Raw genomic sequence first — 13,145 nt, 5'->3', positions numbered from 1 at the left:
GCCAACTCACAGTCTCTGGCTCAGCTGTGAATATGCTGGGCCAGAGACTGTGCTGCAATGTGAATGTGAATCATGCTCCTGGTACTCTGAAAAACTAGGTGGAGGAGGGGAAACAAAACTTGAAGTTCATGGAGACCAGACCTAATCTGTGTCAAATCTTTCCAGTCATCAGACTGCAACTTTTTAAGTGAAAGACTTGTTTCTCATTGATACCTGGTCAAAACAAATGTTCTTTTCTGTCAAGAATTTTTAATAATGCAATGTGTGTAATATACATCACATTAAATTATCTGTAACATCTCAATATGCAAAGGACTTGATAGGAGTTTTTTTCAAAGTCAACAAAAATACTAAATTTTTCCATCACATTACTAATAGCGAAAAAGTATGTTTTCTAAGTTCCCTATAATAAAAAGCAAATTTTGATCAATCATATGAGATGTATTAGTTTACCAGAGCCTCCATTAAAACATATCACAAAATGGGTAACTTAAAGCAATAGAAACTTATTGTGTCACAGTTCTGGAGAAGTTCTAGAAGTCTGAAATCAAGGTGATGGCACAGCCACACTTCCTCTGAAGCTTCTAAGGGGGGGTCCCTCCTTGCCTCTTGGAGCATCTGATATCCCCAGATGTTCCTTGGCTGTGTCAAAGTAACACTGGTCTCTGCCTCCATCTTCGTAGGATCTTCTCCTGTGGCTTTGTGACTTCACATGGGCATCACTCATATTGAATTGGGGCTCACCCTACTCCTGTATGACCTTATCTGAACCTAACTAATTACATCTGCAACAATTCTGAGATACTGTAAGTTAGGACTTTGCCATATTTGGGGGCATACAATTTAACCCATAATATTAGAGAAATGACTAAATTATCTGTTAAATCTGTCCACAGAGAAAATGTTACTAAAGTGTTGTTGTATGAAGAGGTGACCAAGAGTATGCAGTCAAAACTATCGGGGAAAAGAAAAAAGAAACGGGTGTTTCGAGCACTTCATTAAGGAAGCAATGTTTTTAAAAACTGTTATGTGATGTTTGTGTTATTTAAAGTCGTTATGTTTGAAATTTCTTGTGATTTCTTATTCTGAAAATGCACTTTTATTAATTTTTGTTTATAAATCCGTATCCTGTCTTCTTATAGAAGTCCCCCACACTCTGAAATTGCATGAGGTTCAGGCCAAACATACTTGGATCTACACCTGGGGGTCAGGTAGTCTGCTCCTGTTTGCTTCAGATTTGCTCCATTTTATTACCCTTCCATCATCCTAACGCACGAGATGTGGGGTGCTGGGTCCTTCCATGCCTTTGTTCACAGCCCAGCCGTGGCTGTTTTCCCTCTTACTAAGAATACAAAGTTGAGGTCTTTACAAAGGTTCACAAGGCTACTATTTGTCCCCTTCTCCTTCCCACCCATTCCACTACCTCTTTATTTCTTTCCCACACTTGCCCTCACCTTGTTTTCTCTGCCTCTACTCACTTACTGCTTAGACAGGCTGGTGTCCCTGTCTCCCGGCCTCCATTCCATTGAAAGGTGACATTTGGGCAACCCTATTACTGACCCCACAACAGCACACCCTAGCCCCTGCACAACTCTCCTTTTGCTATAGCTCTTATTGACATAGACATACCGTGCGCTGTCTTGTGTAGCTGGAGACGGTCTCACTGGGCTGAGCCCATTGGACTGTGAGTGCCCTGAATCCAGACTCAGATTGGCTCCCTGTCGTTTCCCTGTGCCCAGAGGAGTGGCAGGTGTAAATTAGGTCTCAACAAATTATTATTGGTGACCGAATCAGAGATTTTGTTGTTATTGTTGTCAAGATTAAACCAAAAATAGGAGCCTTATTTCATGTGGGTGTTAAATTGATTGTCAGAAAATGAGCTAAAATGAAGGGTGATATTGAGAGGTGGAAAAAACAGTTTCTCCTATACACATAGGACTCTTAATATCTCACTTGTGACCCCAGATGTACAAGGAAGAACAAGCTGCTCTCTCTTTTGTGCTGTCACAACCCTTCAGGTCACCAACACTTATAAGAGTTCCCTCACCCTAAGGAGTTCTTCAGTTCTCTGGGAACACCAATCAGGTGTCCTAGTATTCATCTCAATTCTGACACTAACTGGAGTTAGCACAGACCCCACAGGCTGATGGCTCAGTCTCACAAGACTGCCCCCACTTCAGAAGCCAATTGCAAATACAAGGTCTCCAGGTGACCCACAACTCCTGTCCAACTTGGCTACTAATCGGAGGTTTCTATGATCCCCTTCCTAGGTTCTATAATTTGCTAGAGTGGCTCACAGGTGCCAGAGAAATGGTTTATTTACTATTGGCAGTTAATTGCAAAGGAGAGTTTAAAGGAGTGAGGTTCTGTAGGGTCTCCAGCACAGGAGCTTCTATCTTGGTTGAGATGGAGTGGGCCACCCTCCTGGAACATGGTACTTGTTCACCAACTCAGAAGCTCTCCAAACTCTGCAGAGATTTTTATGGAGGCTTCATCATAGGCATGATCAATATTAGCTCAGTCTCCAGCTCCTCTCCCTTTCCTGGGGGATGGGGCTTGGGGATGAAACTTTCAAGCTTCTAATCATGGTCCGGTCTTTCTGGTAACTGCTCACACAGGAGTCCACCAAGAGTCAGCTCATTAGAACAAGGTACTCTTAGCACTCAGAAAATCCCAGGGAATTAGGAGCACTGTTTAAGGAACTGGGAACAAAGCCGAAAACACATATTTCTTCTTCTTTTTTTTTTTTTTTTTTTGAGACAGAGTCTCTCTCTGTCACCCAGGATAGAGTACAGTGGCGCAATCTCAGCTCCCTGCAAGCTCTGCCGCCCACGTTCAAACAATTCTGGTGCCTCAGCCTCCCAAGTAGCTGGAGTTACAGGCATGTGCCACCACGCCTGGCTAATTTTTGTATTTTGGGTAGAGATGGGGTTTCACCGTATTAGCCAGGCTGGTCTCAATCTCCTGGCCTCAAGTGATCCACCCGCCTCGGACTCCCAAAGTGCCGTGATTACAGGCCTGAGCCACCATGCCTGGCCCTAAAATATATACTTCCTGTTATAAACCATAATAACAGATCTATCTGATATATCCTCATTCTTCTTGTTATAATATACCTGATGTTGGTTGTGACTGGGCTGCTCTTGTTGTAAGTTTGCTTTCTCTTTCAGTGGTTTTTGGTAATATTTATTATCAATGATGTGTGTGTGTGTGTGTGTGTGTGTGTGTGTGTTATGTCTGAAGTAGAAGAGAGCCCTGTTCTTTCCCAGGAGGCAGGAGTTAATTACCAGAATGAATAATTGTCACTGTTTGACCCCCAGACTCACAGGGATAGCGGGATTATGGCTCCTCCATGCTGCTCACACACCGCAGGAGATCTCTTGTCCAGGATTTGTGGCTGAGCTGTTTTAACAGACACAGTTGTATGAAACAGCAGGCTCTTCTAGGTGTAGCCCCTTGTTATTGTCCTATTGGCTTGAATCAGCATTAATTGCTTGGAAAATGAGGGCTCGATTTGAGAGACACCTGCAGTGTTTGTAATGCTCATTTTGGTACTAGTTCAAGCTGCTTTTATCCATGGTATCCAGAGAATAGTTAGGCTTCTGTGCATGGCCAGGTTTCACCATCATTCATACTGTCAGGAAAGAGACATGGTATATATTTTTGCAAGCACTTTTTATCCTGGTGGAAAGTCGTCTATCTTCTAAGCATGGCAACACAAAGCTGAAATGAAAATTTTTGTATGATGAACGCCCAGTCTCTTGTGATTATCTCAATTTTGCTTTTCTGTTAAGATAGCTTTGTATCAGAAGCATAGATCTTTCATGTCTGTGGAATAAAATAGGTTTTGCTTTTAGTCTTTTAATGGGGTCGGATTACTTAATTTTCACTTCTGTGCGAACACAGAGTGAATTTATATTAGGTCGTAGGTAGTCTGTCTGCTTATTAATATTTGCAATCCCTTCGACTCCAATTCCAAATTTTAATTACCATTTTCTAGTGTATCATTTTTGAGTTAGCTAGACTGAGATCGGAGCATGAAAGATTGGAAGTGCACTATAATTGATTGTGCTTTTAAAAAGAGAGTCTGCTCCTGCTGGGGGTGGGTTCAGGCCAGATGTCAGGAGCACACAGTTATGGAAGAGAATGTAAGGAAAGTGCTGCATAAATAAAGTGTTTAAAAGTGTCTTTTCCTTTTTAAAGATCATCAGTTTTATTGCAGAATTTTCTTTACGTTTTGTATATATATATTTTCTATTTTATGGATACATAATATTTTACATATTTATGGGGTACATGTGAGCGTTTGTTACATGCATAGAATGTGTAATGATCAAGTCAGGGCATCGATATCATTTCAAGTCCTCTTTTCTAATTACTTAAATACATACATAATATTGTTGCTAAGTATGGTCACTCCACTCTGCTATCAAGCATTTCTTCTGTCTGTGTGTCTGTACCTGAAACCAACCTCTCCTCATCCTTCCCACACCCACCTTTCCCAGTCTCTGGTATCTATCTTTCTGTTCTCTATCAATGAGACAAAGGTTTTTAGCTCTCACATATGAGTGACTACATGCAGTATTTGTCTTTCTGTGCCTGGCTTATTTCACTTAACAATGACCTCCAGTTCTATCCGTGTTGCTGCAAATGACATAATTTTATTCTATTTTTTAATAAATTGTTTTATTTTTAATTTTTGTGGGTACATAGTAGGTGTATATATCTATGCAGTACATAAGATATTTTGAAACAGGCATGAAAAAATACATTAATAATCACAACATGGAAAATAAGGTATCCATCTCCTCAAGCATTTATTCTTTGTGTTACAAACTATCAAATTATACTTTTAGTTATTTAAAAATGTACAATGAAATTATTATTGACTATAGTCACCCTGTTGTGCTGTCAAATACTAGGTATTATTCATTCTTTCAAACTATTTTATTCATACTCATTCACCATTCCCACCTCCTCTCCACCCCCTACTACCCTTCCCAGCCTCTGGTAACTCTCCTTGTACTCTCTATCTCCATGTGTTTCACTGCTTTGATTTTTACATCCCACAAATAAGTAAGAACATGTGATGTTTGTCTTTCTGTTCCTGGATTATTTAACTTAACACCATGATCTCCAAGTCCATCCACATTGTTGGAAATGATAGAATCTCATTCTTTTTATGGGTGAGTGGTTCATTACTGTGTGTAAGTACCACATTTTCTTTATCCACTCATCTGTTGATGCACAATTAGGTTGCTTCCCAATTTTGGCTATTGTGAACAGTGCTGCAACAAATATGGGAGTGCAGATATCTTTGCAATATACTTATTTCTCTTCTTTTGGGTATATAGCCAGCAGTGGGATTGCTGGATCATATGGTAGCTTGATTTTTAGTTTTTTGAGGAATCTCCAAACTGTTCTCCATAGTGGTTGTACTAATTGATGCTCCCACCAACAGTGTACGAGGGTTCCCTTTTTTCCACCAGCATTTGTTATTGCCTGTCTTTTGGATAAAGTCATTTTAACTGAGGTGAGATGATATCTCAGTGTGGTTTTGATTTGCATTTCTCTGATGATCAATGATGTTGAGCACTTTTCATATGCTTGTTTGCCATTTGTATGTCTTCTCTGGAGAAATATATATTCAAATCTTTTGCTCATTTTTTGATTGGATTATTAGAATTTTTTCCTATAGAGTTGTTTGAGCTCCTTATATATTCTGGTTATTAATCCCTTATCAGATAGGTAGGTTGTAAATATTTCCTCTTATTCTGTGTGTTGTCTCTTTGTTAATTGTTTCCTTTGCTGTGCAGAAGCTTTGTAACTTGATGTGATCCCATTTGTCCATTTTTGCTTTGATTCCCTGACCTGAAGAGTTTCTCCAATGTTTTCTTGTAGTACTTTCATAGTTCAAGGTCTTAGATTTAAGTCTTTAATTTATTTTTATTTGATTTCATGTATAATGAGAGATGGGGTTAATTAAACGTATACTGAGAGTGAAATATTTATGATTTTAAAAACAGGGAGAGATAGGGGTCAAGTTTTATTCTGCATATGGATATCCAGTTTGCCCAGCATCATTTATTGAAGAGACTGTTCTTTCTCCAATGCATGTTCTTGGCATCTCTGTCAAAAATGAATTCAGGTGTATGAATCTGTTTCTGGGTCCTCTCTTCTGTTCCATTGGTCTATCTGTTTTTATGACAGTATCATGCTGTTTTGAGTACTGTAGCTCTGTAATATAATTTGAAGCCAGGTAATGTGATTCCTCCAGTTTTGATTTTCTGCTCAGGAGAGCTTTGGATATGCTGGGTCTTTTGTGGTTCTATATAAATCTTAGGACTGTATTTTCTATTTGTGGGAAGAATGTATTGGCAGTTTGATCATTATTGCATTAAATCTACAGATTACTTTGTGTGGTATGGACATTTTAACAATATTGATTCTTCCAATTTATGAACATAAAATATCTTTCCCTTTTCTGGTGTCCTCTTTAATTTCTTTCATCAATGTTTTATAGTTTTTATTGTAGAGATTTTTTTACATTTTTGGTTAAATCTTAGGTATTTAATTTTATTTGTGGCTATTGAAAATGAAAATTTTAAAATATCTTTTTCAAATTGTTCACTGTTGGTATAAAAAATGCTAATGCTACTGGTTTTTGTATGCTGATCATGCATTCTGCAAATTCACTGTATTTGTTTATCTTCTAATAGTTTTTTGTGGAGTCTTTAGGTTTTTCCAAACATAAGATCATATCATCTGCAAACAATGATAATTTGACCTTTTTCTTTCCAATTTAGATGTCTTTTATTTATTTCTCTTGTTTGATTGTTCTAGGTAGGACTTCCAGTACTATGTTGAATAACAGTGGTGAAAGTGGGCATCCTTGTTGTTTTCCTAATTTTGAAGAAAGGGCTTTCAGTTTTTCACTATTTACCATGATTACTATGTGTGAGTCTGTCCTGTATGGCTTCGATTTTGTTGAGGTGTTTATTCTATACTAATTTTTTGAGGGTTTTATCATGAAGCAATGTTGAATTTTATCAAAAGCTTTCTCAGCATCAATTAAAACTATCACATGATTGTGTCCTTCATTCTATTGATCAGATGTATCAAATTGGTTGATTTGTATATGTTGACCAATCCTGGCATTCTTGGGATAAATCCCACTTGTTTTAGATGAATAATCTTTTAATGTGTTGCTAAATTTGGTTTGCTAGTATTTTCTTGATGATTTTTTGCATCAATATTCATCGGAGATATTGGTCTGTAGTGTTTTTTTTTTAATGTGTCTTTCTTTTGGTATCAGAGTAATATTGGCCTTGTACAATGAATTTGGAAGAATTTCCTCTTCCTTTATTTTTTGGAAAAACTTGAGTAGGATTGGCATTAGTTCTTCTTTAAATGTTTGGTAGAATTCAGCAGTAAATCTATCAGGTCCCAGGCTTTTCTTTGCTGGGAGACTTTTTATTATGGCTTTGATCTCATTACTTGTTATTGATCTGTTCAGGTTATGGACTTCTTTATGGTTCAATCTTGGTAGGCCATGTGTGTCTAGGAATTTACTCATTTCCTCTAGATTTTTCAATTTACTGGCATAAAGTTGCTCATAGTAGCCACTAATCACCCTTTGAGTTTCTGCAATATCAGTTGTAATGTCTCCTTTTTAATCTCTGATTTTATTTATTTGGTCTTCTTCCTTTTAGTCTGGCTAAAGGTCTGTCAATATTTTTTCTCTTTTCAAAGAACCAACTTTTTGTTTCATTGATCCTTTGTATGTTCTTCATTTAAAACTTATTTATGTCTCCTCTGATCCTTATTATTCCTTTTCTCTACTAATTTTGAGATGGGTTTCCTCTTGCCTTTCTAATTCTTTAAACATGTCATGAGGTTATTTAATTGAAGTTTATCTTCTTTTTTGATGTAGGCACTTACAGCTATAAATTTCTCTCTTAGCACTGCTTTCACACTGTATTTCACAGATTTTCATTATGTTGTGTTTCCATGATCACTTGTTTAAAGAATTTTTTTCAATTTCCTTCTTAATTTATTCACTGACTGACTTGTCATTTAGGAGCATATTGTTTAATATCCATGTGCTTCTATAGTTTCCAAATTCCTCTTGTTGCTAGTTTCTAGTTTTATTCCATTGTGGTCAGAGAAGATGCTGGATAATATCTCAATTTTTTGAAACTTTTGAGCCTCATGATGTTTTTGTGATCTACCATATGATCTATTATTGGGAGTGATCTTTAATGATCTTGGTCTATTCTTGAAAATGATCCATGTGCTGAGGAGAAAAATTTCTATTTTGCAACCTTTTGAAGAAATGTTCTGCAAACATCTATTGGGTCCATTCAGTCTATAGTGCAGACTAAGTCTGATGTGTCTTTGTTGAGTTTCTGTGTGGGAGATATGTCCAATGCTGGAAGCTGGGTTTTGAAGTTTCCAGCTCTAACTGTATTGAGGTCTATCTCTCTCTTTCACTCTAATAATATTTGCTTTATATATCTGAGTGCTCTAGTTTCGGGTGCATATATGCTTACAATTGTTACATCCTGTTTCTAAGTTGACCTCTTTATCATTACATAATGACCTTCTTTTACTCTTCTTATAGTTTTTGTCTTGAAGTCTATTTGTCTATTATAAGTATAGCTACTCCTATCTTTACTGGTTTCCTTTGGCATGGAACATCTTTCTCCATCCATTTATTTTCAGTCTATCTTTATAGGTAAAGTATGTTTCTTGTAGGCAAGATCATTGGGCCTTGTTTTAAAATTCATTCAGCCACTCTATGTTTTTTGATTGGGGAGTTTAGTACATTTACTTTTAATCCTATTATTTAGGTAGAAGCTTACTCTTACCATTTGGTTGTTTTCTGGTTGTTATGTGATCTTTTTTTCCTTCTTTCCTGTCTACCTTTTAGTGAAGGCATTTTTCTCTGGTTATATAATTTAATCTGTTACTTTTTGTGTGTGTATATTTATTTTATTTTCTTGATTTGAGGTTACCATGAGGCTTGCAAATACTATCTTATAACCCATTATTTTAAACTGATAACTAATTTACACTGATCGCATAAACAAACACAAACCAAACACAATAAAAAACGAATACAAACTCTACAATTTAACATCTTCCCCCACTTTTTAATTTTTTATTGTTTATCTTTATGTCTTTTTTTTCTTTTTTTTAAAATTATTATTATACTTTAAGTTTTAGGGTACATGTACACAATGTGCAGGTTAGTTACATATGTATACATGTGCCATGCTGGTGTGCTGCACCCATTAACTTGCCATTTAGCATTAGGTATATCTCCTAATGCTATCCCTCCCCCCTCCCCCCACCCCACGACAGTCCCCAGAGTGTGATGTTCCCCTTCCTGTGTCCATGTGTTCTCATTGTTCAATTCCCATCTATGAGTGAGAACATGCGGTGTTTGGTTTTTTGTCCTTGCGATAGTTTACTGAGAATGATGATTTCCAATTTCATCCATGTCCCTACAAAGGACATGAACTCATCATTTTTTATGGCTGCATAGTATTCCATGGTGTATATGTGCCACATTTTCTTAATCCAGTCTATCAGTGTTGGACATTTGGGTTGGTTCCAAGTCTTTGCTATTGTGAATAGTGCCACAATAAACATACGCGTGCATGTGTCTTTATAGCAGCATGATTTATAGTCCTTTGGGTATATACCCAGTAACGGGATGGCTGGGTCAAATGGTATTTCTAGTTCTAGATCCCTGAGGAATCGCCACACTGACTTCCACAATGGTTGAACTAGTTTACAGTCCCACCAACAGTGTAAAAGTGTTCCTATTTCTCCACATCCTCTCCAGCACCTGTTGTTTCCTGACTTTTTAATGATTGCCATTCTAACTGGTGTGAGACGGTATCTCATTGTGGTTTTGATTTGCATTTCTCTGATGGCCAGTGAGGATGAGCATTTTTTCATGTGTCTTTTGGCTGCATAAATGTCTTCTTTTGAGAAGTGTCTGTTCATATCCTTCACCCACTTTTTGATGGGGTTGTTTGTTTTTTTCTTGTAAATTTGTTTGAGTTCTTTGTAGATTCTGAATATTAGCCCTTTGTCAGATGAGTAGGTTGTGAAAATTTTCTCCCATTTTGTAGGTTGCCTGTTCACTCTGATGGTAGTTTCTTTTGCTGTGCAGAAGCTCTTTAGTTTAATTAGATCCCATTTGTCAATTTTGGCTTTTGGTGTTTTAGACATGAAGTCCTTGCGGATGCCTATGTTCTGAATGGTAATGCCTAGGTTTTCTTCTAGGTTTTTTATGGTTTTAGGTCTAACATTTAAGTCTTTAATCCATCTTGAATTAATTTTTGTATAAGGTGTAAGGAAGGGATCCAGTTTCAGCTTTCTACATATAGCTAGCCAGTTTTCCTAGCACCATTTACTAAATAGGGAATACTTTCCCCATTGCTTATTTTTCTCAGGTTTGTCAAAGATCAGATAGTTGTAGATATGTGGCGTTATTTCTGAGGGCTCTGTTCTGTTCCATTGATCTATATCTCTGTATGGTACCAGTACCATGCTGTTTTGGTTACTGTAGCCTTGTAGTATAGTTTGAAGTCAGGTAGTGTGATGCCTCCAGCTTTGTTCTTTTGGCTTAGAATTGACTTGGCGATGCGGCCTCTTTTTTGGTTCCATATGAACTTTAAAGTAGTTTTTTCCAATTCTGTGAAGAAAGTCATTGGTAGCTTGATGGGGATGGCATTGAATCTATAAATTACCTTGGGCAGTATGGCCATTTTCACGATATTGATTCTTCCTATCCATGAGCATGGAATGTTCTTCCATTTGTTTGTATCCTCTTTTATTTCATTGAGCAGTGGTTTATAGTTCTCCTTGAAGAGATCCTTCACGTCCCTTGTAAGTTGGATTCCTAGGTATTTTATTCTCTTTGAAGCAATTGTGAATGGGAGTTCACTCATGATTTGGCTCTCTGTTTGTCTGTTATTGGTGTGTAAGAATGCTTGTGATTTTTGTACATTGATTTTGTACCCTGAGACTTTGCCTAAGTTGCTTATCAGCTTAAGGAGATTTTGGGCTTATTTTACTGTCTATGTCTTGGAAAGTTAGTTGTAGTTATTATTTTTTATTGGTTCATTATTTAGTCTTTTTACTAAATTTACACACCATAATTACAGTGTTAAAACATTCTGTTTTTCTGCGTGCTTACTATTACCAGTGAATTGTGTATGTTCAGATGATTTCTTCTTGCTCATTGACATCTTTTTCTTTCATACTGAAGAGCTCTCTTTAGCATTTCTTGTAGGGTAGGTCTGGTGTTGATAAAATCCCTCAGTTTTTGTCTGGAAATGTCTTTATTTCTCCTTCATATTTGAATGATATTTTCACTGGATAAACAAGTTTTTCTTCAGCACTTTAAATATGTCACAACACTCTCTCCTGACCTGTAAGGTTCCACTGAAAAGTCTGCTGCCAGATGTGTTGGAGCTCCATTGTATGTTATTTGTTTGTTTTTCTCTTGCTGCTTTTAGGATCCTTTCTTTATTTTTGACTTTGGAAGTTTGATTAAGGGCTTCGAGGTAGTCTTCTGTGGGTTAAATCCGCTTGGCATTCTGTATCCTTCTTGTACTTGAATGTTTATATCTTTAGATTTGGGAAGTTATCTGATATTCTACCTTTGAATAAACTCTCTACTCCTATCTTTTTCTCTATCCCCTCTTTAAGGCCAATAACTCTTAGATTTGCCCTTTTGAGGCTATTTTCTAGATCTCTTAGGCATGCTTTTTTTTTTTTTATTCTTTTTTCTTTGGTCTCTTCTGACTGTGTATTTTCAATCTCTTTGGTATATATATATCTAATAGAATTCTCAATTGCTTCTCTGTGTTATCTTGAATCTCTCTGAGTTTCCTCAAAATAGCTATTTTGAATTTTCTGCTTGAAAGGTCATATGTCTGTTTCCCTGGGATTAGTCCCTGATGCCTTATTTAGTTTATTTGGTGAGGTTGTGTTTTCCAGGATGATCTTGATGCTTGTAGGTGCTCATTGGTGTCTGGGAATTGAAAACTTAGGTATTTATTACAATTTTCTGAGTCTGGGCTTGTTTGTGCCCATTTTTGTTGAGAAGGCTTTCCATGTATTCAAAGGGACTTTGGCCCCAACCCCAATATCACCGTAGTTTTTGCAGACTCATAGAGTCTTTCATAAGATCTCTGTGGTCTTTCCTAAGATCTGAAAGGGTTCTCTGGATTACCAGGCAAAGACTCTTGTTCTTTTTACTTTCTGTCTGCCGAACAAACGAACTCTCTCTCTGTGTGCTGAGCTCCCTGGAACTGGAGGTGTGGTGATGCAAGCACTCCTGTTGCTATCACCACTGTGACTGCATTGTGTCAGACCTGGAGGGAGCATGGCACTGGGTCTTGCCCAAGGCCTGCTGTAACCCCTACCTGGCTACAACTTATGTTCACTTATGGCCCTAGGGCTCTGCAGTCAGCAGGTGGTGAAGCCAGTCAGGTTTGTCTTCTTTCTTTCAGGGCAGCTGGTTATCCCAGACCCTGAGTGAGTTCAGAGACACTGTCTGTGAGCCAGAAATTAGAGTCCAGAAACCTTAGAAATTTGCCTGATATTCAATTCTACTGCAGCTAAGCTGACACTCAAAACCATGCTATAATGTTCTCACTCTTCCTTACCCTTTTTATAGGCAGAGGAGCCTCTCCCTGTGGGTACCACCGCCACTGGCCCATGCGGCATTCTGCCTGGCCACTGGAATGATCATGTAAAGCCCAACAGTAAGCTAGTGGTAAAAACTGCCCAGGCTGGGACTCACTCTTTAGGGCAGGGGACTCCCCTCTGCCCCAGAGCAGGAACAGAAATGCTGTGCCAGAACCTAGGCCTGGACTTAGGGACCCCAGGAGCCAGATTGTTGCTCTTCCCCACTCTGGCTGAGCTGGTACCTCAGCTTCTCTGTGTTATCTTGAATTGCTTCCATTCAAGAGGTTGTTGCTTCACTCTGTTGATTGCTTCTTTTTCTCTGCAGGAGCTTTTTCATCTATTTTTGTTTTGGTGGTCTTCGCTCTTGAGTCTTAGCCATAAAATCTTTGCATAGATTAATGTCCTGAAAACTTTTCTCTACTTTTTTTTTC

At 37.8% G+C, this 13,145-nt stretch overlaps 1 long non-coding RNA gene across 2 annotated transcripts in view; it reads left to right on the top strand.

Moving 5' to 3' along the window:
• Nucleotides 1-560: 560 nt before the first annotated feature.
• Nucleotides 561-13,145, top strand: part of LOC129058153 (uncharacterized) — a 159,064-nt gene continuing 146,479 nt past the window's right edge. For both annotated transcript variants that reach the window (XR_008523052.1, XR_008523053.1), the window contains exon 1: nucleotides 561-806. This is a non-coding gene — a long non-coding RNA (uncharacterized LOC129058153). The remainder of the gene's footprint in view (nucleotides 807-13,145) is intronic.

The sequence above is a fragment of the Pongo abelii genome, chromosome 11 (assembly GCF_028885655.2).
Source record: "Pongo abelii isolate AG06213 chromosome 11, NHGRI_mPonAbe1-v2.0_pri, whole genome shotgun sequence".
Classification (NCBI taxonomy): domain Eukaryota; kingdom Metazoa; phylum Chordata; class Mammalia; order Primates; family Hominidae; genus Pongo; species Pongo abelii.
The sequence above is the reverse complement of the archived record's forward strand: the minus strand, read 5'-3'. Positions and strand labels throughout refer to the sequence as shown.